Source organism: Dermacentor albipictus, chromosome 2 (assembly GCF_038994185.2).
Source record: "Dermacentor albipictus isolate Rhodes 1998 colony chromosome 2, USDA_Dalb.pri_finalv2, whole genome shotgun sequence".
In the NCBI taxonomy this organism is placed as follows: domain Eukaryota; kingdom Metazoa; phylum Arthropoda; class Arachnida; order Ixodida; family Ixodidae; genus Dermacentor; species Dermacentor albipictus.
Genome location: NC_091822.1, coordinates 115,936,127 through 115,963,379, shown reverse-complemented (window position 1 = coordinate 115,963,379; position 27,253 = coordinate 115,936,127). Strand labels below are relative to the sequence as shown.

The following is a 27,253-nucleotide window of genomic DNA, read 5'->3' as shown; positions in this document are numbered from 1 at the left end:
GTATATCCGCTCCCCCGAATTGACGACGCCATCGACTGTCTCTTTGCGGCATCTTACTTTTCCTCAATCGATTTACGGTCAGGTTACTGGCAAATTCCTATACACAAGGACGACAGAGAAAAGACAGCATTTGTAACACCCGACGGACTATTCGAGTTTAACGTGATGCCTTTCGGGTTGTGTAACGCGCCCGCAACGTTCGAAAGGTTCATGGACACGATATTACGCGGCTTAAAATGGGAAGTTTGCATGTGCTACTTAGACGATGTTGTGATCTTCGGGCGAACGTTTAGTGAGCACAACAAACGTTTGGATTTGGTCTTGAACTGCTTGGAGAAAGCGGGTCTTGTGCTCAATTCAAAAAAATGCCGTTTTGGGGAACGGCAAACTCTTGTGCTAGGCCATCTGGTCGCTAAAGAAGGCATCCGACCAGATCCGCAAAAGACTGCGGCCGTAGAAGCATTTAGAGTACCCAACTCTGTCAAGCAGTTAAGAAGTTTCTTGGGCTTGTGCTCCTATTTTCGCCGCTTCATTCCCCGGTTTGCTGACATGGCTCATCCCCTTACACGCCTTCTCCAAAAAGGCGTTCCCTTTGAATGGACTGCAGATTGCGACTCATCATTTCGCCAGCTCAAGTTCCTGTTGACATCCCAACCAATTCTTCGCCACTTTGATCCTTCATCACCAACTGAGATTCACACCGATGCCAGTGGCGTAGGCATCGGTGCTGTGCTAGTTCAGCGTGTTGGCGACCGAGAGCACGTGATCTCTTACGCTAGCCGGTCCTTGAGCCGCTCCGAGCGCAACTACACAGTCACCGAACAAGAGTGTCTGGCGGTCATCTTCGCCGTGCAACGGTTTCGTTCGTATCTCTATGGGCACCCCTTCATTGTCGTAACAGATCATCATTCGCTATGCTGGCTTGTGAATCTGCGGGATCCCTCAGGACGACTAGCGCGCTGGGCCCTCCGTCTACAGGAATACGATTTCGTTATTTGCTACAAAAGTGGTCGGCGGCATGCTGACGCTGATTGTCTCTCTCGGATGCCACTTGAAACAACTGAATGTGATGCGGACAATTTTGATGAGTACATCGCTTTTGTGTCCCCGGAATTTCCGGATATGGGTACCGTCATATCCGAGCAGCACAAGGACGAGAGCTTACAACCGCTCTTCGCGGCAGGCGTGGTTCATGACAGCTTGTGACAATATATTTCTTGCACTAGAAAAAACTTCGTGTGACCTCGGAGAATGGACCGCGGAAGTGATAGCATTTCAGAGTATATACAAGACATCATAGTGGGAGACAGTTCACTTCCACAGGCTGAGTACTCTCGGTGGTGTAATTGTCGCATACTTGGCTATCACTAATACGGCTTCGCCTTTCCGGCGAAGTTACAGATTCTCTCTCTTTCTTTTTCTGTGAGTCAAAGTATAAGCGCTGCCGCGCTTGACTTCTGTTGAATCTTATTTTGAGTGAATCCGGCTTGTCCTCATTTCGGTTACTGAGTCAATTATACAGTATTCCCCAACTATCCTGCACGATGACTTAAAAAAAGAGCAGTTGTGTTACTCGAAGAAAACTTAATGCATATAGTTTTGAGTACAGTGGAGCAGCCGCCAGTAATTCTTTCGTTACTGAGATTTAATTCGGTATTTACAAATAATTATCTTACTCGAGAAGTCCTAATTCTCAAAGTGTGAAAGGTTCATTTTTAGGCACCCCAAAATGACATCTGACTGCGATGTTTTAAGAGACGTGCCAATTGTGTTCAATTTTTTTCCGACTTGCAAAGAGACCTCACGAAGTATAAAAAATACCACGTGAATGCGCTCCATCCCACATTATAAAGTAGCGCCCTTAAATAAACTGATTGAAGGCATTTTCATGGCCGGTCGCAAACACGACGGGACAGTGCCTCACCTTGATAATGGTACGGAAGGGGCGCCAATAGCAGGTTTCGCGGTTTCGCATCTATTCCTTCCTCTCATTTCTACGTCACACTTATTATCCGTCTCTCAAGGCCGATTTATCTCACCAATAATAAAAGCCCCTTGATAATGCTGCCAAAGCGCCACTGTGAGCACGCACGATATTCTAAAAGCAATGTATTAGACACAGAGTTTTAAAATCCCGGCTTTGCTCGCACCGCATCAAAAGAGTGCGCGGAATGCCAGAAACGTGCTTCGAACCAAATCGAAATTAAAGTGACCGTTTTATTTTTCTTGAAAGTGTATACGTGTGCCAAAATCAGGTTCATCTCAAAAACTGAAAGCGAAATAAACAGACAGAGAAGCGACCAAGGTGTAGAGAAAAGGCAAACTCGATGAGTTCAATAAATTAAGTATACCACTCCTAAATGAGCCAAATTGGCAATCAGGATGTCTGCACAAAAAAAGAGTATATCACATTTCAGTGTGCCTTTATTATCTATGAATTCTTAAACTCTGTGAAACGCTAGCCTAGAGGACATGTTTGAATAGGGCTCCTTTTGCAGCTACGGTGTACTGAGTCGGCTTTATGACACATTCCCTGGCTTTCTTGATAGCCGAAGCCGCAACTATACGAGAGATATCCGTTATCGTTGTCTTGAACTAATCTGGCGTCCGTCTCAATCAGGTAAGCACGATCTTTCACATAACCCCAAAAAAAGAAATGGAATCGAGTGGAAAAAGGTCAGGTGACCTATCCGGCCAATTTAGAGGCCCGTGCCTTCCGATCTATTGCGTATGAAAAGACACATCCAGTTAAATTCGCGCTCAGACGCTGCGGTGTGTGGGTGGAAGACGGGACAGAAGGACTTCGCTAAGAAACTCCTCCATCACTCCTTTAAGGATTTCGTTCACGTAACGCTGTCCAGTCAGTGTGGGATTGAAGAAGACGGGACCGAGACATCGGCGCAACTTCAGAACCACACATTGAGCGACCATTGGTACTGGTGCCGATTGCACTTTACCCACTGTACATTGGGGACCCTCCCATAGTGTGCAATATAGAAATTTACCTGGGCATTTCTGCGAAAATTGGCTTCATCTGTACACATGATGTTGCTCAAAAATTCCGGTGACGCATCGGCTTTTGTGAAGACAAAATTTGAGAAATCTAGACGATTCTAAAGGTACCTATCTTCTACGCATTGGTGCTGCTTAAGGTGGTACGGGCGAAAGGCTGTCATTTAGAATTCTCCAAACGAATTAACTTGAAATTGGTACCAGGGCGGCCCCGTCCCACACGCCAGCATGAGGGTTTGAGGCCATAAATGCTAGAAGATCCGTGCGAAGGCTAGGGCTCAAGGATGGAGTCCTCCGCCACTGTTTCTTGACGCTGTCGGTTTGTTCCAGGTTTTCATAGTTCATTATGATAGTCGATGCGTTTTGACTACCGCGACACTTCCATAACTGATATACATGTATGTATATATTTGCGGCCTTCTTCTTGCTGCCATTTGTAGATCCCAAGGCAAGGATCATGTTTACCTTCTGCTCATCTGATAAATACATAACGAATAAGACGAAATGGAAGAAAACTTTAAACATTTCCACTGGAGTTGTCAGTGCGTTTCTGGTGGTAGGTTTAGTGGCCCAACAGCCAAAACACTGTGAAATTTACCTACACTAAGCCAACAGCTATCACAGATTGTTTCCGACACCAAACGCCAAGCGTTACTTCGGCTGGGGTGCTTTATGATCCCGGTGGGAACGCAATCGCGTGGTGTACTCCATATTTTGCGGGGTTTTAGTACGCAATTAATACGTCGCTGAACATACAGCAGTTAGATGTGCCTTGGCTGTGCCTATAAATGCCTCGTCGGCTGTATGGAAATAGGATAGCATGTCTTGAGTTAGATAATTAATTACAATTATATAAATAAATCTCAGTAATCGAAAAATTGCTGGCAGCTATTCCACTGTACTGTAAACAATATGCTCTATGGTTTTTTGAGTGACGCATTGCACTTTTTTTTATCGTGGTGCATGGTGGTTGATTGGGACACTCCATATATTTATGAGTTTTACATGCAACTGACGATGTTTCCATCCCTAATAAATGTTTTATTTTTATTAGAAATCTAATAATAAATGTTTTCATCATCACAAAACAATGTTGAAGTGTGAAAATACAGATGAGGCAGCCACCGCTAGTGCTTGTAATGCACGTGTCCTCCTATTGTCAAGATTCGCAGAAATGAAGCGAAAGTGGAAAATAAAGCCCTGCACGTCCACGCCAACCATGATGCAGTAAGCTATTAGCCTAAGTAAAATTTCAAGTGACAAGCTCGAGGAAAATCAAATGAAACCTTAAATATGCGGGTGACAAAGCTCTAGTAAAAGCACTATAGGTGAGTGTTTGAAGGGGGAGGGGAGGGTACTTGGGCATCACCTGGAGGGCTGCGAAGCCCATGGAAAACTCTGGAGGGGGCTCGGGCCCCGAGCGCCTCTATGGAGTGGAGTACCTCGGTCAGGAGTGGTTTGGGCAATTAGCGAGGCGACTGCCCTTCCTATCGTCCGTCTAAAATGCCGGAGACGGGGCCAAGCTGTGCTATCCCCCATCTCCTGTTTGTGCCCAGCGGTGTGCATCTGTTTTCGACAAAGGTCCCTTTGGAGGGAAAGGGCCACAAACCTCCAAATTGGTGGGACCTGATGTCATCCGTCTCCTGACACTGGATTGGGGGAGGCGACTGTACATTAGCACGCTGGGGATTAAAAGAGCGACGGACACCTTGTGTGATCTGCTGCTACAAATTCATGAACTTATATTTCTGTACTTCTTTGAAACCCTTGTAATTATGTAATATAAGCTTGTATGTAAAACGCCCTCGATATTGGGGCCAGCCCCACGTTCCCCTACACCTCCAAGGTTAAAGGTTACACATCTTCGGACCCCCAGTCGCAACAACATCCAGTTTCGCAGGGCCGCGACGGCAAATAATTTTGAAATTGAACGCTTTGCTGGGCTCATAGTGAAGTTTCTGTCAGCAGACCTGAATACCGGAGTGTCCCCCGAAGCATTATCACGCTCTATGAAGACAAATTAAAGACAGAATAAAGAATGAAAAGTGATTGATAGTGACAATTAGTTAATGAGAACGTCAAAATAAAGATTGGTAGAGGTTAATATTGAAGAATGATAGCTAATAATGACTACGAATGACTTTAATGGCAACGAATGAATCCGAAATGACCAATATGTATAACGACGGCTTGGAATGACCACGAGTAGAAATGACTAGAAATGTCTAGTAACGAGTAGTAATGAATCAAATGACTACTAATGACTTGTAATGACTATGAAATGACCAACATATCTAAACGACAATTCTAACGTCTACAATTGCTTAGAGATTACTAAAAATGCTTAGTACTGACCAGTAATGACTAATGACTTAAATGACTTGTATGGACTACTAATGACTACCAAGTGAACAATATGTCTAATGACAAATGTTAATGACTACAATTGATTAGAAATGACTAAAAGTGCTTAGTAATGACCAGTAACGACTAATCAGTTAAATGACTTGTATTGACAACTAATGAGTACCAAATGACCAATATGCCTAACGACAAATTGTAACGACTACGATTGATTACATATGACTAAAATGCTTAGTCATGACCAGTACTGACTAATAATGGCTGTAATGACTGGTATTGACTGCTAATGACTAGGTTACGACCAACATGTTTAAAGACGGCTTTTAACGACCCCAATTGATTGGAGAGGACAAAATATGCTTAGGAATGAGCAATAGTGACTAATCATGACTGAAATGACTTGTAGTGACTAGTAATGACTACAAAATACCTAATATATCTAACGACTTGTAACGACTACAATTCATTAGAACTGACAAAAAATGTTGGTAATGGCCAGTCATCTTCATCATCATCAGTCGGGTTACGCCCTTTGCAGGGAAAAGGCCTCTCCCATACTTCTCCAACTACCCCGGTCATGTACTAATTATGGCCATGCTGTCCCTGCAAACTTCTTAATGTCATCCGCTCACCGAACTTTCTGCCGCCCCTTGCTACGCTTTCCTTCCCTCGGAATCCAGTCCGTAACCCTCAATGGCAATCGGTTATCTTCCATCCTCATTACATGTCCTGCCCATGACGATTTCTTTTTCTTCATTTCAACTAAGATGTCATTAACCCGCGTTTGTTCACTCACCCAATCTGCTCTTTTCTAATCCCTTAACATTACACCCATAACTCTTCTTTCCGTAGCTTGTTGCGCCGTCCTCAATTTAAGCAGAACCCTTTTCGTAAGCCTCCAGGTTTCCGCCTCATACGTGAGTACGGGTAAGACACAGCCGATATACACTTTTCTCTTGAGGGAGAGTGGCAACCTGGCGTTCATGATCTGAGAATGCTTGCCAAACGCACCCCAGCCCATTCTTAGTCTTCTGATTATTTCAGTCTTATGATCCGGATCCGCGGTCACTACCCGCCCTAAGTAGATGTATTCCCTTACCACTTCCAGTGCCTCGTTACGTATCATAAACTGCTGTTCTCTTCCGAGACGGTTAAATATTACTTTAGTTTTTTGCAGATTAATTTTTAGACCCACTCTTCTGCTTTGCCTCTCCAGATCGGTGAGCATGCATATTCAGTTGGTCTCCTGAGTTACTAAGCAAGACAATATCACCAGCGAATCGCAAGTTGCTAAGGTATTATCCATCAAGTTTTATCCCCAATTCTTCCCACTCCAGGTCTCTGAATATCTCCTGTAAACACGCTGTGAATATCATTGGAGAGATCGTATCTCCCTGTCAGACGCCTTTCTTTGTTGGGATTTCGTTGCTTTCTTTATAGAGGGCAATGACGGCTGTGCAGCCGCTATAGACATCTTTCAGTATTTTTACATATGGCTCATCTACACACTGATTCCGCAACGCCTCCATGACTGCTGAGGTTTCGACTGAACCAATCGCTTTTTCGTAATCAATGAAAGCTACATATAAGGGTTCGTTATATTCTGCACACTTCCCTACCACCTGATTGATAGTGTAAATATGGTCTATTGTTGAGTAGGCCTTACGGAATCCGGTTTGTTCCTTTGGCTTACAGAAGTCTAAGGTGTTCCTGATTTTATTTGCGATTACCTTAGTAAACACTTTGTAGGCAACGGACAGTAAGCTGATCAGTATATACGTTTTCAAATCTTTGGCGTCCCCTTTCTTATGCATTAGGATTATGTTAGCGTTCTTCCAAGATTACGGTACGCTCGAGGTCCTGAGGCATTGTGTATATAGGGTGGCCAGTCTTTCTAGAACAATGTTTCCACCATCTTTCAGCAAATCTGTTGTTACCTGATCCTCCCCAGCTGCCTTCGCCCTTTGCATAGCTCCCAAAGCTTTCTTTACTTCATCCGGCGTTACATGTGGAATTTCGAATTCCTCTGGACTATTCACTCTTCCATTATCGTCGCGGGTGCTCCTGGCACTGTATAAATCTCTGTAGAACTCCTCAGCCACTTGAACTATCTCATCCATATGAGTAACGATATTGCCGGCATTGTCTCTTAACGCATACGTCTGATTCTTTCCAATTCCTAGTTTCTTCTTCACTGATTTTAGGCTTCCTCCGTTCCTGAGAGCATGTTCAATTCTATCCATACTATACTTCCATATGTCAGCTGTCTTACGCTTGTTGATTAACTTAGAAAGTTCTGCCAGTTCTATTCTAGCTGTAGGGTTAGAGGCTTTCATACATTGGCGTTTCTTGATCAGATCTTTCGTCTCCTGCGATAGCTTACTGGTATCCTGTCTAATGGAGTTACCACCGACTTTTATTGCACACTCCTTAATGATGCCCATAATATTGTCGTTCATTGCTTCAACACTAAGTTCCTCTTCCTGAGTTAAAGCCGAATACCTCTTCTGTAGCTTGATCCGGAATTCCTCTAGTTTCTCTCTTACCGCTAACTCATTTATGGACTTCCTATGTACCAGTCTCTTCCGTTCCCTCCTTAAGTCTAGGCTAATTCGAGTTCTTACCATCCTATGGTCACTGCAGCGCACCTTGCCTAGCGCGTCCACGCCTTGTATGATGCCAGGGTTAGCGCAGAGCATGAAGTCTGTTTCATTTCTAGTCTCGCCATTTGGGCTCCTCCACGTCCGGTTTCGGCTAACCCGCTTGCGGTAGAAGGTATTCATTATCCGCATATTGTTCTGTTCCGCAAATTCTAATAATAACTCTTCCGTGCTATTCCTAGAGCCTATGCCATATTCCGCCACTGACTTGTCTCCAGCCTGCTTCTTGCCTACCTTGGCATTGAAGTCGCCCATCAGCATAGTCTATTTTGTTTTGACTTTACCCATCGCCGATTCCACGTCTTCATAAAAGCTTTCGACTTTCTGGTCATCACGACTGGTTGTGCTGGCGTAGACCTGTACTACCTTCAATTTGTAGCTCTTATTAAGTTTCACAGCAAGACCTCCCACCCTCTCGTTAATACTATAGAATTCCTGTATGGTACCAGGTATATCCTTATTAATCAGGAATCCGACTCCTAGTTCTCGTCTCTCCGCTAAGCCCCTGTAGCACAGTACGTGCCCGCTTTTTAGCACTGTATATGCTTCGTTTGTCCTCCTAACCTCACTGAGCCCTATTATATCCCATTTACTACCCTCTAATTCCTCCAATAACACTGCTAGACTCGCCTCACTAGATAACGTTCTAACGTTAAACGTTGCCAGTTTCAGATTCCAATGGTGGCCTGTCCGGAGCCAGGTATTCTTAGCACCCTCTGCAGCGTCACAGATCTGACCGCCGCCGTGGTCAGTTGCTTCGCGGCTGCTGGGTACTGAGGGCTGGGGTTTGATTGTTGTATTCATATAGGAGGTTGTTGCCAAGTGGCGAATCCTTATCTGGTGAGAGAGTGCGTTACCTATTCTGGTCACCGGGATCAGGCCACACTCCAGGCCTGTTTATGTAATTTTCTCAACACACGGTTCTTTTTCGGGTGGAACATTGCACGTGAGGCGGATACACTACCGCCACCGCAGGAGTTGTACGCCTCATTTAACCTACAGTGGTGCCTTCTTTTATCAGTCAAGGCGGACGAATCTGAGCTCGGTTAAACCGCACAGATGGCACTCAAGTGCAGAAACCTGGTATTTATGACCTGCACATGTGTGGCCATATATAATAGAGGAGATTTCTTTTTTTTTCTTTAAGAGGGTCCCCGTAGAGTGATAGCGCCATCCGCACCGTCTTGGAAGCGAACAAAAAATACATTTTCTGGCATCATCGGCACGTAGCCACGCTGTGCGAGCGCACTTTGTCGAGCGCTGGGATTCGAGAAAGCTGCAGGGGACTGTCAAAATCGAACGTCGGTACGAAGTGAAGGCATCCTGTCTCTATTAGAAAGCATGGCTAGCCCTGCGCAGACAGCTTTGCAGCGGAGGCGCTCGGAGAGAGACGGCATACTCAATAGATGGAGCTATCCTTCCCGGTCAGTCGTCGCGATGGTTACGCTTCAGCCACTGTATTTTCGCTATGGTTAAGCAGTTGTAGCCTAGTAGACTATATCGCAACAATCTTTGTTACCACGACTCTCCTGGAGATATAACAACAGACGCCAGCTGTTAGCCTTCGGAAATCGGCAATGGTGAGCGGGGTCAGACACGCCAATCGCGATGAGTAAGATTTGGTTCTCGTATGTCGTAGTATCCTGAGATCACGGCGAATAACATTTATCATAGCCTCATTGGATGCTATGCTAGAACGCACAGTCCACTCTCCTCCAGCCACTATATTCTTACAAGTCGCACGCAGCTGCTCAGCAGGTAACAGCGAACGACGTCGTCGACGTAGCCGAATACTTTTGTTCTGTGGACAGGAAGGCAAACTTGATTTCGAAGGCTTCACCGAAAGCGACGGTTTCAGCGTTACGGTCAGATTCATCCTTACACTACACGACCAGCCTCTAGTCCGGCCGTCGGTGGCCCGCTGGTGCGCCACCCACCGGCTCACGCGTACCTGCTTTCCATCGGCGTATGGACGCCGCGGATTAATATATTCTTTTCCATTAATGTAGGAAATAGTCGAGAAAACGTCTGAGCTATCTCAGCAGAATGCATTTTGTAAACATAAGCGGTTCTTGAAGCGCCTTGCACTACAGCATCAAAATAAATGCTTAGGTCGCCGCCGCCACTGTGCTAATAACTGAAAGTCGGTAGTGAAAAGCATTCCACATAGTGCGGTTTTATATAAACAAGCATGTGTGGATTTGGAAGGCCTATTAGGTTACTACACCCTAACGCGTATTTTGTTCATGGTTATTGCTGAATTACATATAGCTGAGAGTCACTCACTAGCACTACAGTGCAGATTGAAACATCATGCCTAAATAAAAGGGTTCCAAAGCATATGGCTGTAGGCAGCTCGAGCAGTGTTTTTGTATTTACCGTGCGTTTATGTGTTGTGGTATGTGTATATATGTGCGAAAGTGCTCCGTATTGCTCTGCTGTGCAGAGTATGTGTGTGAAACTGTTGTGTGTTGGTTTGTCGTGATTTTGCCGAACGGAAGTGCAAAATACAGCGCCCGTGTTTTTTTTTTGTTTTTTTTTTCGTCAGCTTTTAGCGCCATCTACGGGGCTGCGCAGTAGCTATACGTTTTAGTTGGAAGAACCTCCAAATGGCGCTAAGCGCGATGTTTACATAAGCGTGTGTGTTTGTGTGTGACCGATTGATGTATGGATATCCCTATGTTTACGTAAGTTAAACGCCGCCATGTTCTATCAATGTCTTTGCCGATGTCATTCATTTTTGCGCTTCAACAGTGGTTAGAGTGACGCACCACCCGCGCTATCAAGATGCTAAGCCGGCCGTGAACGTTGGGTGATACGAGTGGCAGTTGAGCGGAAGGCATCGCTACAATATCGTGTCGTACTTGTACTTGGTTCCTTGTATGCGCCGAAGAAAACGAGATTGTCTCTGTCTCTCTCTATTTGCAAATATCAGTCACGTACACTATGCTTATGATCCGTAGGTTGTTTTTTACCCGCGAACTAGTACAGTTCGCGGGCCTAGTCGCAGCCATCGGTTCCCTTCGCTTGCCCGGAGTCTGCCACGTTGGTCCTGAAGAGGGAGAAACCGTTGCTTCCATGCATGAGGGAGGAAAGTTGCTCCATATAAAGACATCGCCATATAGGAGACATCGCCATTTCTCCCTTAATGGAAGAAGAGTCACTTCTTTTTTGCTGGAGTGTGTGCCTTCCTTCGTTTTCCCGCTGACTAATAAGTTTGACATAATTGTTCTGTGGAAACCCGCAAGGTGGAGACAAGAAATTATTAAAGGAAAATGATACATCCACCCAATTGTATCAATTGCTACAAAGGAAGCCCATACGGGTTTCTCGAAAGAAAATGCCTCGCAGTTGAAGTAAAATTCGCAGGGCATCCCCACAGAGTATTTAGTACTAGATGATGGGAAAGAGTTGGAAAATTTGCACGTATTTGAAACATGCAAATGGTGCCGTCAATAACGGCATCGAGCATTTGACACATGTTCGTGGCGTTGTAGATTACGTGAGGTACTTGCGAAGGGTTATTTACCACACTGATAAAACAAGTGTAAATAAAGTATGTGGCGCACCGAAAACTATGCCGCATGACCTCCATGGCCTTATATAAGACGTGGGATGGCGGCGCTCCTTTGCTCCCGTTGGAGAGTCGAAAACTATCATAAAACGCAATAGTGTACACACAAATTGTCGACTTTAACGTCCAACTAGCGCGCCCCGACAGCAAGTAGATTGTATCCTTCCTGTTGGAATAGTTTGGAATTGAGTGCTACATGGACGTCAGTGTGTCGACCAGTGTCACCGGTTGTGTATAGATTTAATCTTTTGGCAAGAACGTGTCTAGCATAGCAGTACAACCGAGCGCGGTGTACCACAGCGACCACAAAGCAATGGTCACTGTGGTAACGAATGAGACAAAATGAAGACGATAATAACCATGAAGTTACGTATATGTGCCTTTCTTCAATTAATATAGCTGGTAATATAGTCATCCCAATACAGATTCGCTGATTATCCTTGTTCACCGAGTGGAAGGACTCAAAATGTTTTCCTACATGCAATTTAATTTATTCACCTCTTTAGTCACCTTTTGGAGGTTATCAAAAATAATTTGAAGCAGCAGCAAGGACTTAAAACTCTCACTTGGTCTTGTGTCCACAATTTGCACATACGCATACACTTACAACTCCTATTTCTTCTTTTCTAACCTGATGCTGGATGTTGGGCTCTACGATAATGTGCAGGTAGGTTTTAATGTGGAAATATGAACGTTAAAGCGAACTTGATTACTTATGCTAACAGGCTTTGGGGCGTCTTATGCTCTCTACGAACTATTTGAAGAGTCATATATAAAGACTGTGTGCTTTCAGTTACAGCTGCCAATCCTTCTGAAGCCAACCTCGCATATCTTTAGCAAAGGCTGCAGTTTGAGCAGTCTACTACAGAGAGAGATGCCGCACTAGAAAAGCAGCGCCTGGACCTCCAAGAAAAAAAACTCGCACTTTAGCAGGAGAAACTAAAGCAGCATATTGCTGAATGGAAAACCCAAGTAGATCTTGCTGAAGGAAGAAGGCTCCTAAAGAAGAACTTGCTGCAGAACACTGGGAGCACAGAACGGTGAGGAGTACGCTTATGGTGCAACAAAACGCGCTGCTTGATTTTGGGAAGGAAGCGTTGGTTAAGAAAGTCAATTAAAGATTTTCGTTATTCTCAGAAAACACGTTTCTTTGTGACCATTGCATATTTCGAAAGTTTTTGATCCTAAAACTTAATCGCGCATTGGTCACACCACAACTTCGAGCTTTGTAGCCCAGATGAGCCTAAGTTCATTTATTGCCGAAATAGGAGAAATAAACGATATTCATACAAGCTTCTGTGGTACTCAAGCTATTCTTTCAGAGAAGCTGAACGATGGTGAAAGAACATCGACACTAGGTTACCATCAAGGCAAGAGCGGTATTTTGTTAGTATCGTCCCTACTTTTCACATTGGAGGCACAATCTGAAGATTATTTTCTAAATCACACAAATCATGAATTAAGTAATACTGAGCAGTGGGAGGTCGTGTTGCTCAACTGCGACCCTGACCTGCCGGCCAAGGTCGCCAAGAGAGCTGAAGAAGCCGCCCGGACCAAGGGGCTAGAGTCTTTACTCACTCACTCTTATTTTTTTAGTCCAAAAATCCAAAGAGACGGATCGCCTTGCCAAACCCCCCTTTTACTGACTTCCTTACAACCCTCAATGCAATGTTGAATACGTGCTGCTGTTCACTGAGACGTGCGCCAGCATGTGGCTGCAGGAGCAGAGTGCGGATGAGGTACGCAGGTTCACCATATATAGTGAATGAATTGTGCTACACCGACTGGAGAAGCTTCTCATGCTGCCCCTTTCCCGAAGTATTCCTGTAAAAGTTAACCAATTAGGAATGTTTATATTGAGCCACAGAATGATGCATCTTTCTGTTTCAAAGTGAAACTGAAAGTTAGGAGCAGTGCAGTGGTTACTAAGGTTCTTGCTGAGGCACCGTCTTAATATGACCGATGAAGTATTTGTTATTTATGAAGTCACGTGTCAAAAATAATTAAGCTTCAGGTATGCTTCGCAGAAACTGCACTCAACACACGTGTTTAATTGTCTTTCAGGCGATCACTTCGTAAGTGTCTGTGCCAACAATGCGGCTGGTGACGACAGAAAGGAGGGGCCTTTGATTTACCTGCATCATTTTTGCAGCCTAAGTATGTTTTCGGTCCCCGTATGTTGGAGTAGGAGTTTATTTCACCACAGTTCTTCAGTGTTTACGTATTCACACATGAGGCAAAGATACAATGTGTGGTGTGGAATGCGGGAAAAAAGCTGCGACATAAATGCAGCTTGACTGGCCGCACATCCCAGCAATACAAGACACAATAGTGACAGCATTCGTAGTCATGAAAACAAGTAAATAGGCACACACATACATAGTGAAATTGGTACAATAAGGAGTATAATTATACAAAAACAAAAATGCGAAAGATTCGCACTCCTCGAGAAGGCAAAAAATTAAAAATCGTGTAAAAATGCAGCATCCTTGCCGCATTTTTTGCACCACGAAAACAAAACAAGAAATACATCATGTCAGTGAGAAAAGATAATCGCTCTGTCTAGTAGGTCGAGACGAGGTGCTGCGCTCTGAGCATGCTATGGAGGTAAGATGAGCCATGAAGGTCGCAGGCTATGCCATTGGCAAACATAACGGTCTAATATTTGACAACGTGCTCCCGTTTGTGTCCAGAGTTGTACCCTCACTGGTGGTAGGTTGGTTGGCAGATGGATCCTGAAGTTCCATCGACGAAATCCCAGCAATTCCTCATAGGTGCACCTAGATCATGTACAGCCTGCAATTCCAAATGTAGGAGATTGTTTCAGCAGCATTCATTGCAATATCGCTCTAAGATAAAGACTTCAACGACGATGGCTACAGGCGAGTACTGGAAATGCATAACAAGGGCATTTATGGTACTCGCACCATAGACGCTCCTCCTATCTCACATGGAATATGCGTCACAGAAAGCGATTTAAAGCACTATCTTTAGACTGACAGTTTGACCGCAGTCTATCAAAAACTTTTACAAGGACCCGAGAAAAGCTAAGGTTACAAACATTACTTTTACGAATATCCTACGGCGACAACAGTAGCTTACCAAATCGCAATAACGTACGTGTTGTAACCTCAATTCAACAGTATATACGTAACTGGGAAAACAGAGTGGTATTCGCGAGGTTCAGCCAACGGTGATTTGACAACGACAGGAGATGATCGAATGTCGTCTTAGTGTAGCTGAAGGCACAGGGGCTATTCTGAACATCATGGAGCTATGCCGACCGAAAACGTCTTCTAAATCGCACCACCCATTATGATATGCAAGTGACCAAAGTCCTGTCAAGTGAACTTCTTTACGGCATACTAGTACTTCCTGAATGCTCTCAATCGCATCGGGAATTAAAAGAGCAGATGACAATTCATCAGTGTGTGCCTTTTCAAACCATAACATTCTCTGAAAGAGGTTGTCTCCAGTGTTTCTGACGTCGATCCATGCTTTGCGATACATATACTGTCACTGGACATGTCGTTTCTGGCAACGGTAGAACGAGATCTTCGATGTGAGCCCAACTCAAACCAGCATACAATGGATAGTCGCAGAGAAAGCTTAGAGCTCTCCGATTGGTTTTTCCCATTTACACAGTTAAACTCGCCGTATTGAAGCGCATCACAAGAAAACACCATCTAAGATCACTTGACTTCGGTTGCGTTTGCTTGACTTAAACCAACATACCAAAGTCGTAGTACTTGCAGAGTAATTGCGTTTATTACATTTTATGCTTCGCCCGTTTTTCCTCACAAATGAATTGTGTTCGTTTTCACTTGTAAGAAGAGCTTTTCTTTTTTTTTTTGCTCTCAACGACCTTTCTTTATTTTCCCAACTGCGGCGTCCCGAGCACCCGAGACAACGCTGTCTGCGTTTGACCCAATTCTCAGACTCTTCTGCCCCTCTAAACCCTAGAGCAACCAGCACAACGCATTCTGAAACCGCCGAATTCTCTTCTAACAAACTCTCCATTAAGAGCTGCGCTCTAAAAAAAAAAATGCAGGGACGGTGACATAGCGTAACGTGGCTCGCTTTCCGTTACAGTTGCTATTAAATAGTCTCCAGTCACTCGTAACAATCAAAGAAAGAGCAAGTGCAGGCGTCGTGACATCTCGTCTAAGCCCGGTTGCTCGTTCCAGAAAGAAAGGTGTCGGTGTTACGCCTCGCTTTGCGCTTTACTGCTGTGGTAGAGCTTAGAGCGTCACATGACATGGGCCTCGCAAGCTATCACCACCTACCTACCTAAGTAAAAGTTCTCGAAAGAAAGTGCCATCGTGCTGCGACTGAACGACGTCGGTATACGCGGAGCAGGAGCAGCAGCAGAATGCAGGAGTATAGTACCACCACCTATGAAAAAAAAAAGGGTTTCAGGAACGAAAACATCGTTACAATACATTTGTGTCTTCTTTAGTATTGAGAAATGCGTCCCATCAACTAAGATAATCATCATACATGATTTCTGCCATCATTTTCACTGAAATCATTGTCACGAAAGCTTGAATGTAAGTACGAGTAGAAGTATTGTCAAGTTGCCGCTCGAAAGCACGATGTGTCTAGTTCATCAGTGTTGTGAGTATAAAGGGAATACCATGTTTTCTGCCACTTTCATGACCCGAGCAAGTGGACATAATATTTGATACATTTTAATGCAGCCCACTCATGTCGGAAACGCAAGAAATGTGGTAAATGAAATTATACGTTTATCCAAACACTCATGTAAAGCTTCTCTAGGTGCCGGGGAAAAGGCAAATTAATAAGTGACAAAGCTCCAGCTACCCATCAGTGTCACGCTCAACATAAGTATGTAGAGAACACTAATCCCTGAATACGAAAGGGAAAGACGCGGAAATTCATGCTGTAATACCTTAGGAAATCGTAGAAATCTGATAACTACAAGGGTACACAATATTTGTAAGATATGATGACATCAAGAGTTTACTATACAAACATCAGAAGACATAATGAAAAATAAAAAAAAACTCGACTATACAAATCCTGACCAACAAAAGTCACCAATTGCTTGCCTAGTCCATAACTACTGAATTTTCGATAAGGACTCTTTAATACGTAGGTTTTTTTTCAAGGTGCGGACAAAGGTGCTTTTCTCCGTAACTGACAGTGAAATAGGGCTGGTGTTTGTGTGAGAAATTTGGAATGAAGTAATGGAGCGGCTGTGTGTCGTAGTTGGTGCACCGCTTATCCGTTTCATGAAACTTTTGTTACAACTCGTAGAAGTGGTCTCTGTGGAGGTATTTAGGAAACCAGTAGCATCGGATACTCCTTGATAGCATAATAATGTGGCTACTTTCTTATACAGTCTATCAGCAATAGTCAATATCTGTTGCTATTTAAATATTGAAGCGAGAACATTCTGTTTAACATTTATTATTATTTAAGACACTTCCCTTGGAGTAAAAGTATGCGTTCCATGTTAGTGATTATCGTGGTTACCTGCACAAATAGACAGTAATGAATGCGTGAGTTTACCAGTGGGTAAACACCCAATTCTTCAACCTCATTGGAATGAAGCTTCGCAATTTCTTGATAATACCAACATGTCGTGACACATTTGGACAGACAATATTTATATGCATAGACCAAATTCGTTCAACCGTACATGAAGAAATTTGTCTTCTGTTAATAAGTAACACGTAGTTTAATTTTTTATGCCACTTTGTAGATATACTGCAACCTAAAAAGTATTCGCAATATAAAAGGTCCCACTACTGCGCAGACAGAGCGGCGCATGTAGAGAAGGAAACCCGATTGCTATTTGTTTTTGTTCTTGTTCATACAGTGAAATATAGATAAAATGTGCATAGTCCATTTATGACTGTTTAGGGGCTACTCATGCTGCATTTGAGAGGGAGATATGTATAGTCATAGGAGGTGTCTCTCTTTTTGTCTCTTCACTTGACTCGTTCGTATTTTAACCTGTTGTTTGCCCTGCTTATTGTCTTTGTGGAGACTGCTCCTAATGATTCATTTTTAAACACCACATTGAGCAACCGCCAATTATAGCGCATGCCAGCCGCTAAAATGTGAACTGCGTTGCGCCCCATATATTTAGAGACATTTTTGACGCGTAACAATGCTTAATTTTATCATGCTCATCACTGCCCCTTCACCATTATCCTCATCGGCCTATGTTTGTGTCCAATGCACAACGAATGGCTCTCCCAGTGACCTCCTTGCGCTAGGTGATTGCAATTTGTGCCTGCAAATTTTCTGATTGCTGCCGTGCTAGACTGTGCGCTTCTCTTTCCTTAGCGCACATTCTGTAATTATAATGGTCCACCAGCTATCTGCCCTATGCATTGCATGGCCTGCCCAGATCCGTTTTCTTCTCCTAATGGTGAATATAATATCGGCTATCCCCATTTGTTCGCTGAAACAGACCTCTCTTTTCCTGTCTATGAACGTTACGCCTAATAGTTTTCGTTACATCGCTCCTTGCGCGATCCTTTACTTGTTCTCTTACTTGTTCTCGAAGTTTCTGCCTCATATGTTACCACCAGTAGAATGCAATAATTCTACACTTCTCTTTTCAACGACAGTAGTAAGCTCTTAGTCAAGACTTCGTAATTCCTGCCGCATGCACTCCATCCCATTTTTATTTCTCTGTATATTTCCTCCTCCTGATCAGGGCCCCCTGTGAGTAAGACACCTAGGGAATACGCCCTCCTGCACAGAATCTGGAAGCTGACTAAAGATCATGCGTACTTGTTCCCTTGCGTGAGGCAATTGAACAATGCCTTTGTCTTCTGCATATTATTCTTCAATGTTTCAGTTATGCTGCTGCAAACTCACTGATACCCGGCGCGCGCGCTTCAGCCATGTCGTTTTCTACGGGCCTATACGCTTCGCCACAGTCAGAGCCTCCTAGGGAAGCTACATGCAGGTATTGCATGTAGGTTCCCTAGCGGCTCCCAACGCACAGCGCGTCGGTCGGTTGTTTCGGCAGTGCGCGTCGTTCTCTTGCTACCTCGGCAATGCGACGGCCTCTATCTTCGAAAAACACTCGCGAATGGCAGCCAACCATGTACCTCCTCACTCGGCATGCACTAACGGCCGTCTAGAGGCCATAGTGTCGAACGTTTTCTTTTCTTTATTGCGCTAGAAATTATATGGATACTCCAGGTGCATTTCTGCCATAAGACGAACCCGACAATACTAGTACCTTTTTCTTCCGTGACCGCAAGGGATGCGTAGTTTGATGTGCGGGGGAAGCTAAGACGCTTGCATCAAAATGAACAGCTGCCGAGGCTTCTCATCAATCATAATCTGACAAAAATGAACCAAAATTTGCTCTGGCGAGCTAGAACTACAGCAAAAGAAAAGAACTACAAATTTGCATGGGTTAAGGGCGGAAATATTTACGTGAAGAAGGACGAAGATGCACCCCTGATCTCGGCTAAGAATCTAGCCGATATTAAAATTTCATAAGCAACATGGCAACGAATTTTTCCTCTGTCTCAAATTTCAATAGGTTCAAACATACATTTGCTACCAGCCGTGAACACGGTTTCACAGTGCCGGGCCTATTATTATTATTATTATTATTATTATTATTATTATTATTATTATTATTATTATTATTATTATTATTATTATTATTATTATTATTATTATTATTATTATTATTTAGTGCCATTCCCCTTGATACATGACGGTCACTATAGTCCACTAGACTGATTGAGTTAATCAGTTATACTATCATGCTTTTTACTCTAGCATTTTTGTACACAAGGCCCTAATCTTTATTCTCTTCCACAAAAATTCTCTACCTACCTTGTCCCGCTACCTATTACTGTAATCTGTCCCGTCGTATCAATCTCTTCTATACTTTTTAATTTCACCAATACAGTAAACGTCCCTTGCGAGCGGCTAGGGCAGTGGAGAAGTACAAATTTTCACTACCATCCTTGCATCGTAAATTCCCTCTCGTCGCGCATGTGTATACGTACAACACTAATAATGGCAGACAAAATGGTGCCACGCGTTTGCAACGCCAGCTTATTTGCCTACCATCTGCTCCCTACGCTCATCAAAACAGCAATGGAGAAAGTGCAGTTTGCATGCTACATACCTGCTATGCGAAATGGCTCCGTGCAGGAGGGGGGCAACACTTGTTCTACACCCATTACATCAAATGAAGACTTCCTACACTAGCCATTCCCTAGTGTATACACTACACACTAGTTGCAGTGTAGGTTTAAAAGAAAGCATCCCTAATGTTGCAGCAAACAAGTCTGTTCTAATAGACTGCTGGTGTCAATTTTGGTAGTGCAGTAATTCGGATGACGATAACACCACTGCTGGAAATTTACACAAGCAGTGAAGTAGAACACACTAGTTTAATGCAATATTAGCACTGTGTTGTCTGCGTGGGCTCTGCTCCACCAGCTGGTGCCACTGCCGCTGGCGTTTACGCTCCCATTCCCCCGGTAGTGTTCCCGAAGCGAGGAATACCGGACACGCTAAAACTCCCTAGGTAAGGCTTAAAGCATGCGTTGTGAAGTTGCCAACTCGAGACAAAAGTCCACAAGTGCGCTCTTCAGCAACAATAAGTGTCTAGCAACACGAAATAAGTGTCGCGACACTGAAACCAGCTTATGACGTTTTGACTTTAAAGCTCGCAGAGACCTGCTCTTGCAACGCATTCAGGCAAGTAGTATACACATCCACACTTGGTGCACTAATACGTATATAAAAATTTCTTTTTCCAGAAATCTCACCGAAGGAGAAAATTTTCAATTCCTACGACAAGTCCCACGTCGCTTTCCTCCATCTCGCCATCAAGTCAACGCTGGTGCTATCTTTGTTAAAGGGACTGAGAACTCGCTACAATGTGGTTTAAGACGTTGGTGGAAATAAAATGACCATAACTTATAGTGAGAAACTCGAGCACGTTCGCGAATACAGTAACTATAATTTGAATCTCTCAAACACTAGTGAGTGTCACGGCCTGGCGGTGAAATTCTGGTACTACGGATGTAGCATATGAGATTGCCGTCCGTATGCCAGCTGCTATTAAATACGGCATAATAACTGCCTAAAATTGCACTTCATATGTCATTAGATGCTTGCACTTTATTCTATGCGTATTACGAAGACAGTCATCACTAATGTACGGCACATGCGTCCCACAATGCATGGCGGTACACTAGCTGTAGTACGCGCGCGACTTTGCGACTAAGTATCCAGGGTTCCGTTGTCCTCGCGTGGGACAAAAGATGCGATCGACTACTTCTGCCGTATATGGCTACCAGCACAACGATATTAGCACCCGCTTGGCTACGGCAACACGCTAAATTGCGTATAACGTGTAAAATGGCCGTTTCGATCGCTTCCGAGAACTGCGATAAAAAACGCTCCCGACTGTTTAATAACCAAAGCAGTTGGGCAGGAAACCACAAAAACACGTAGCAATTATTGTAGAAATAATTTAAAGTTTCAGAAAACGCGAATCGCAGGAACTAGGCTTGGTGAACTAAATGATACTTTCTCAAAGCTACAGCCGCACTTGTCTGTCTCCCACCAACGCGGGCCTATAATCGCTGTTGCGCTCACCTATCATTGATTTCAGCACGCTTCTAGTCAACAACCACATTCTCACTGCAGATCAAAGTATTCTGATAAAAAATGTTCCACGGCGTTTTCCGCGTTACCACTTCGTGATTAGACAATCCTGCCACTAAACTTCCCATTGCACACAAAAATATGGGTAGTATAAAAATAGCTTTTTGTGTTCGTTTAAGGAGCGCTCAGTCTTCCTAATCGTGTCAAAGACGTCAAAGAAGTTGTAAGAAAGCAACGTAAAGGCACCTCATGCTTTTGTAACAAGTTATAGCTGCACCGTGAGCATCTCCGTACTACCCTCCCGCGACCTTCCGTCGCTCCGAGCCTCAGGTCTGGCTGACCCTGATACGACGAGCACGAGCGGTAGCAACAGCCATTGGGGCCCTGGACTGAGGGCGCCAACCACATAAATCCTTTTACCTTATATTAAATTGTCTTCTCTCTCTCTCTCGACTTCAGCATTGGCTGGGCTCGTAGAAAAGAACGCAGAAAATTTCACTTCGTCTACAAGCGAGCGTAGAGCAAGGCCGGGTGTCTGGTCTCTATGCGACGCCAGGTCTCCTACAGAGCGCCACGCCATTGTGTTTTTCAGCTTATTTTGCAATGTGGTGCATGCGCACTGTTTTTTTTTTTCGTTGGAGGATATTTTCCGAGAAGCGCTGCGACCTTTTCGTCCACATACGCTAAATGTAAGATTGTCAGTAAGCGCCGAAGCAGGGCTTAGAAATCGAGTGCTAACTTGCTCGTAAATGCGAAACGTATCCACATTAAATCGCAGTGAAAGGGAGGTATGGGAGCATTCCATGTCGGTTACACTGCGGCCAAACGTTCCAAGAAGCCACTAATGCAAACGCGCGCGGTAGAGTCCTCTTTCGGTCAGCTATATCTACAACGTCACAGATTCGCACGTTTACGCTAAGCGAAAAGCTTTCCGGTGCAAATATGTTCAAGTGTGTCTGAGGACCTACTTGAAAATTGTCTATTGATAAGGTGTGATTTTTTGGGGCGATCGCTTTCGGTGATAGTTTCACTTTTGCAAGACTCAGCACAAGAAAACGAATAGCATTTCTCTCTAGTGCGCATGCTTCGTGTACCGATTGTCGCGAAGTCTCCCAAAAGTCAAGCTATGTACGGCAGTAAACGTCCGTAAATACGTCCCTAGAACTGCATTCTTCGCAACTATACCGGCGGAAGCGCCACCTAAAGCATCTGGTACTGCTTCTGGAATCCCCATAATTTTCCCTACACTCTTGTCTAGACCGTTCGCCTGGCCCGCTGCGGAGGAACAATGTTGGTTCTCGAGTTATTTGGTTGGGATGAAAATAAGCTGTTTGTAGGCAGGGCAGCTACGTGAGCACGCAACGCGCGCAAGTTCGACCTTAGTGGCTAGAGTCAGAACCATCAACAAATGGATTTGTTAGAGCAAGCAGGTCCTGGAATAAAACTGTCAGTCTTTCCCGAAGACGAAGCATCGAAAGCGACAGCAATGTTGCACTCGAGCTCCTCGCACGGGCTGTAACCATGCTCAGGTTTGATACGGCAAGACGCAGCAAGCGACGCAACTGCTATTGCGCAGCGGTAACCGCGGCCTCCCAGCTACCAGGCATGTCGCATTGTTATAGCGCGACTAGGGACGCTGGTATAGCTTTAGAGGTGTCGACCCTCGATGGTGTACAAGAAGAGACCAACGGAAAACAGTAGGCGTTTCTTGGCGCCCCACGAGAGGATTAGATACATTTAGCTTGACGCGTTTTTTCGCTTTCGCTGCATAATGCTCAACCAATTACAGTGTCGCCGGCTGGGTGTGCCGCTGGCTTCCTTGCAGCACTACCAGTTGGCGCTCGCCTCCGCGCGTCTGCGGCAGCGGTGGCGGGGGCCGTGCGTGGAAAAAATGAAGAACTGTGAAGCTCGCCTTCGCGCACACCGTTTGCCGAAAGCATTCGCCGTTAAATTTTACGGTTGCATAAGCTGAAGCTGCCCAGAAGCATCAGTTCTAGCATACGAAGAAGAGAGTGACGTAGCTATACTTCAATGTGTAAAAGAAGAACCCGCCAAGCAAATGATTTCATTTGTGCTCTGATAGTGCTGTAGAAACGCCACGCATGGTTAGGACTCCTGAAGAGCAGCGTGAACACGATGAGCGGCGAAGGAAACAGCAACGTCAATACACACAACGCCATTGTGCTCAGGTTAGGCAGGATGCAGAGGTTTCTGTACAAAGCAGTCCACACACAGTTAGGTCACCTGAAGAGCAGCGTAAATACGATGAGCGACGAAAGGAATGGCAACGTCAATATGCGCACCGGCGTCGTGCTCAGGGAGGAAGTTAAGCCCAGTTCATGACTACGTCACATTGGTCTATCGAATCAGGTGTACCACAGCTTTGCTGACCAACCACCTTCACATCGCGGACCGTAGCCCAGTTTTTTTTCGTTCAATGGCATTTGTTTCGCTGAGACCAGCGTACGCACCACGGCGTGTTATGCACGCAGTTTCTGCGGGAACGCTGATGTGTCTCAAATAAATCCTCATGCCAGCAACAGAATCTAGAACGTTATCCTGGTTCTGTCAGTGCCGAATTAGCGGAGTCAATCATGCGTCCGCATAACTGCGTAGTTCTTGCAGCCGAACGCACGGCCCGTCGCTAAAGGCCTTGCAAAGATACACTCGCGTGCCGCGTATACGCAATCGATATCACGACCGCACGGTTGTCGCGGTGGCCACGATCATGCGAACGCACCTCCACTTTAAATATTGTCGATCGACAGCTAGCCTCTTGAAAGGATCAGCTATGAAAGGGACACAAATATAGCATAGGAATATTAACACGAAAGCGTTCAGGGGTTCATGTTGCAGAAAATCCTGCGTCGGTGCCCCGCGTCCCGCGTCCAGCGTCGACCATCGCTTCAGTCATAATAATTTCGTACCACGCATACGCAACCATGCAGGCTCTACACGTGGCGCAAGAAAATTAGTGAATTGAATTTCTCAAGGTAAAATACATGCAAAAATCGTAAGGTACGACATGCATGCAACCTACACACATGATAGCGTCATTCTGCGATTTGAATGTACGAGAAAACATAATTCTGTAATGCGGAAATTCAAACACAAACCAATTTTAACGCGATAGCGTTTTGCAGCTGCCGTTTAGGTCTCTCTTAGTAGGAGCCGGGAGGACTTCTCGGTTCCTTACACACCACTAGAAATAAAAAAAAAGAACCACAAAGCTCGACTTCATGCATAGCGTCCGCCGCCACCATTTCCCGTTGAACATTATGCTTGCATAAGCTCCAGTTGCCGGGAAGTGGGAGAAGCATTCAGGGATCTTTGGACGCTATCATGTTCCACTCTATAACGCGAACCTTAATCGTCCTCAAAATTTGTAACTGCTACAGTAGATAACAACTTCCTTAGAAAATATTTTCAATCAGTGAGTAGTCGTATAAAAGTCAGACGCTGCTAGAGAAGCTATTTATTATATACATGTTTAACTTAGGTTTTTGCAGATGCTACAGAAAAGTCGAGAATGATACAGGCAGGTACTCATGGCCAGTAAAGAAGTCGTAAATGGGGACCAATCTTTGAATGTCGAGCTCATACCTAATGAAATGTAATCTTCCTCAGGATTCAGCCTTTCAATATTTACAAACATGGGTCCGGGATGGCTTCGTGTTTCGTTCATTAACGTGGCTCGCTAAATTTAGCAAGCAAGAAAGGCAGTGGCTGCGATATCGTGTAGCAGGTGTGCGTTAAAATCGAAGCTCCCTGATTTTCAACTCTTTTGCTCTGTGCATAGCGGAAACTTTACAAGTTGATGTTGCCGTAGGTTATACGAAAAGTTCATATATTAGTCTTGAGGTGTAATGCACATGTTAAATATAAACTTAAATATACATTTCCGGCACAGTAAAACAACATAAAAACGCCCTTTCTGTTCTCGCGCATCACACTGATAAGACCCATGACCGAAAGTTTCTTCGGGCGGTGCTCTCGCTGCTGTTATCGCGCGAGTGAAAGCGTCTATTCTGTGATGCTCCCACGATTAGACTATGGACTCATTTTAAAAGTACATGCCATGTTCTCGGGCACACTCGACGTCGTCAGGAGGGCGTGAGCGAGCCCTCACGAGAGAAGTGTTTGCTCAGTGAAATTTGTTGTCATGCCAGTCAATTGTTAACATGCCGTAGCGATGTATAAATTTCGTGCGGTTGCCTCGAAGTATTGCAGTGAGGCGGAGAAAAAGAAGAACCCGTGCTGTTTGCCAAGTGAAATGCAGCCTGACACTGGATCTACTTCGAGTAACGCGTAGCACATCTCGTGCGCACATCGGATTCCTCCGGCAGTGGTGCCTCAATTACCTGCTTAGAAGCCCCTCCCACTAACTAGAGTATCCGTCTATCTATTGATCTAACTAGCCACGCATTTGCCCCTCATTTACGCATCCATTCATTTACCTACTTCCACACCCAACCAACTACCCACTCATACTCAATCACTCGTTTATACATCCATCCCGTCCATCCGTCCATCGATCTGTTCGAGCCATCACATCCATCCACCTAAAGTCGTACACGCCAATCATCTTCTGTCACCTGTTCTTTCAATCAGCATCAAATAAGCTAGCTCGCCTGAGCATTACTAGGTCAGTGTTACAACTAGTGGTGTGGGAATACTTGAAACTTTTGAATAACAATTAAAATATTGTCCAGTTCACCGTGATCTTAGAACTAGATAGCCACTATTGCTAAATAAAAAAAAATTAAATTGTTGTCGAGTACTTCAGAGTTTGCAGTATTGATCAATTATACAGAAAAGCCGAACTAAGGTATGATAAAGTTATTTCCCGCGGCAATAGCAAGCACAAAAGCTGAGAACTTCCGTAGTGGAACGAATTACAACGCTAACAAATCCACTTTTTACCGGCTAAACGACGATAATTCCCACTTTCCTAAGTATGGTCTGTAACTTTCGTGAAAGTTGCCTCCTGACGCCGTGCTTTCGCAAGAATAAAATTAATGAAACGCTATTCATGCTTAGCTAAAGAGTCCTATAGAACTGATAACAGAAAAATTCATGTCATCGCAGGAAATGTTGCAGCATAAGTGAACGAAATGTTAACCATCGCCTCCAGCAAGACTGCAAATGCAGGAACTTTCCACTAAAAGACGCCTACAATGCAGAGTTCAATGCCGCCATTATTTCTTTCAGTCGTGAAGTCACCTCATAAGCACATTTTGCTTGAGGGGAAGAAGAAAGGGTGATCCTCTGCACAAGGAACTCTTTTCCTGGTGCCAAAAGCGCCTACTGTTGGTGCAATTGGTTCCAATTCTATATGCGTAGTAACAAATCCATAATGTAATAATTAAGACTAAGGATCAGTCTGCAGTTTTCTAAAATCACGAGTACGAAATTTCTATTTTTCCTTTGCGCTGGAATGCGGATTCTAAGAATTATTTCAGCACCAACTACCAAAGCTTCGCATCGTCAACTTGCACGGAAGTATCCACCTTCGCGTCTCATGCATAAGCGCTGTATCGGCGTGGTGACGTCACGGAGTCGTTGATTTTCGGATGTAAGTTCAGTTTCAGACTAAAAGAGCCGCATAACTTTACCTACTGCTACCTTAGAAAGGCTTGTGCAGCGGTTGGGAATGGTAGTCAATGGAAAGCAAGAAATTCGAAAATTAGTGAAACCGTTTCTCTTTCTCTATATTGTACTTAAAATTTTAATAATTTAATGAAGAGAGAGCAACAGTGCATAGGAAGACTTGAAGGTTAACCAGAGGTTTGTCTCGTTGGCCACTCTGATCGAAACTAAAAGAGAAAAGGGCTAGATAGAAAAAAGAAAGAGAGAATATCATGGCTAAAGTGAACAGCGTAAGCAATCGAACGGGTAACAACGGCAGCCGAAACAGTTCTGAAGTCTAATATGTAGCACCGTAGACATCGGTAACTGCAGCAACGATGATGTAGCATTCTCCGCGAAGTTACTCTAAGGATTGCCTTCAGAG

The 27,253-nt window shown here is 44.4% G+C and overlaps 2 long non-coding RNA genes across 3 annotated transcripts in view; one reads left to right on the top strand and one right to left on the bottom strand.

The window, feature by feature from the left end:
* Positions 1–20,455, top strand: part of LOC135917850 (uncharacterized) — an 88,166-nt gene extending 67,711 nt beyond the window's left edge. For both annotated transcript variants that reach the window (XR_010569435.1, XR_010569434.1), the window contains exons 2-4: positions 12,404–12,650; positions 13,675–13,767; positions 20,388–20,455. This is a non-coding gene — a long non-coding RNA (uncharacterized lncRNA). The remainder of the gene's footprint in view (positions 1–12,403; positions 12,651–13,674; positions 13,768–20,387) is intronic.
* The window catches only part of LOC135917851 (uncharacterized), a 102,804-nt gene continuing 89,553 nt past the window's right edge, over positions 14,003–27,253 (bottom strand). The window contains exons 2-3 of the long non-coding RNA XR_010569436.1: positions 15,901–16,005; positions 14,003–14,406 (exon numbers count right to left, since the gene is read on the bottom strand). This is a non-coding gene — a long non-coding RNA (uncharacterized lncRNA). The remainder of the gene's footprint in view (positions 14,407–15,900; positions 16,006–27,253) is intronic.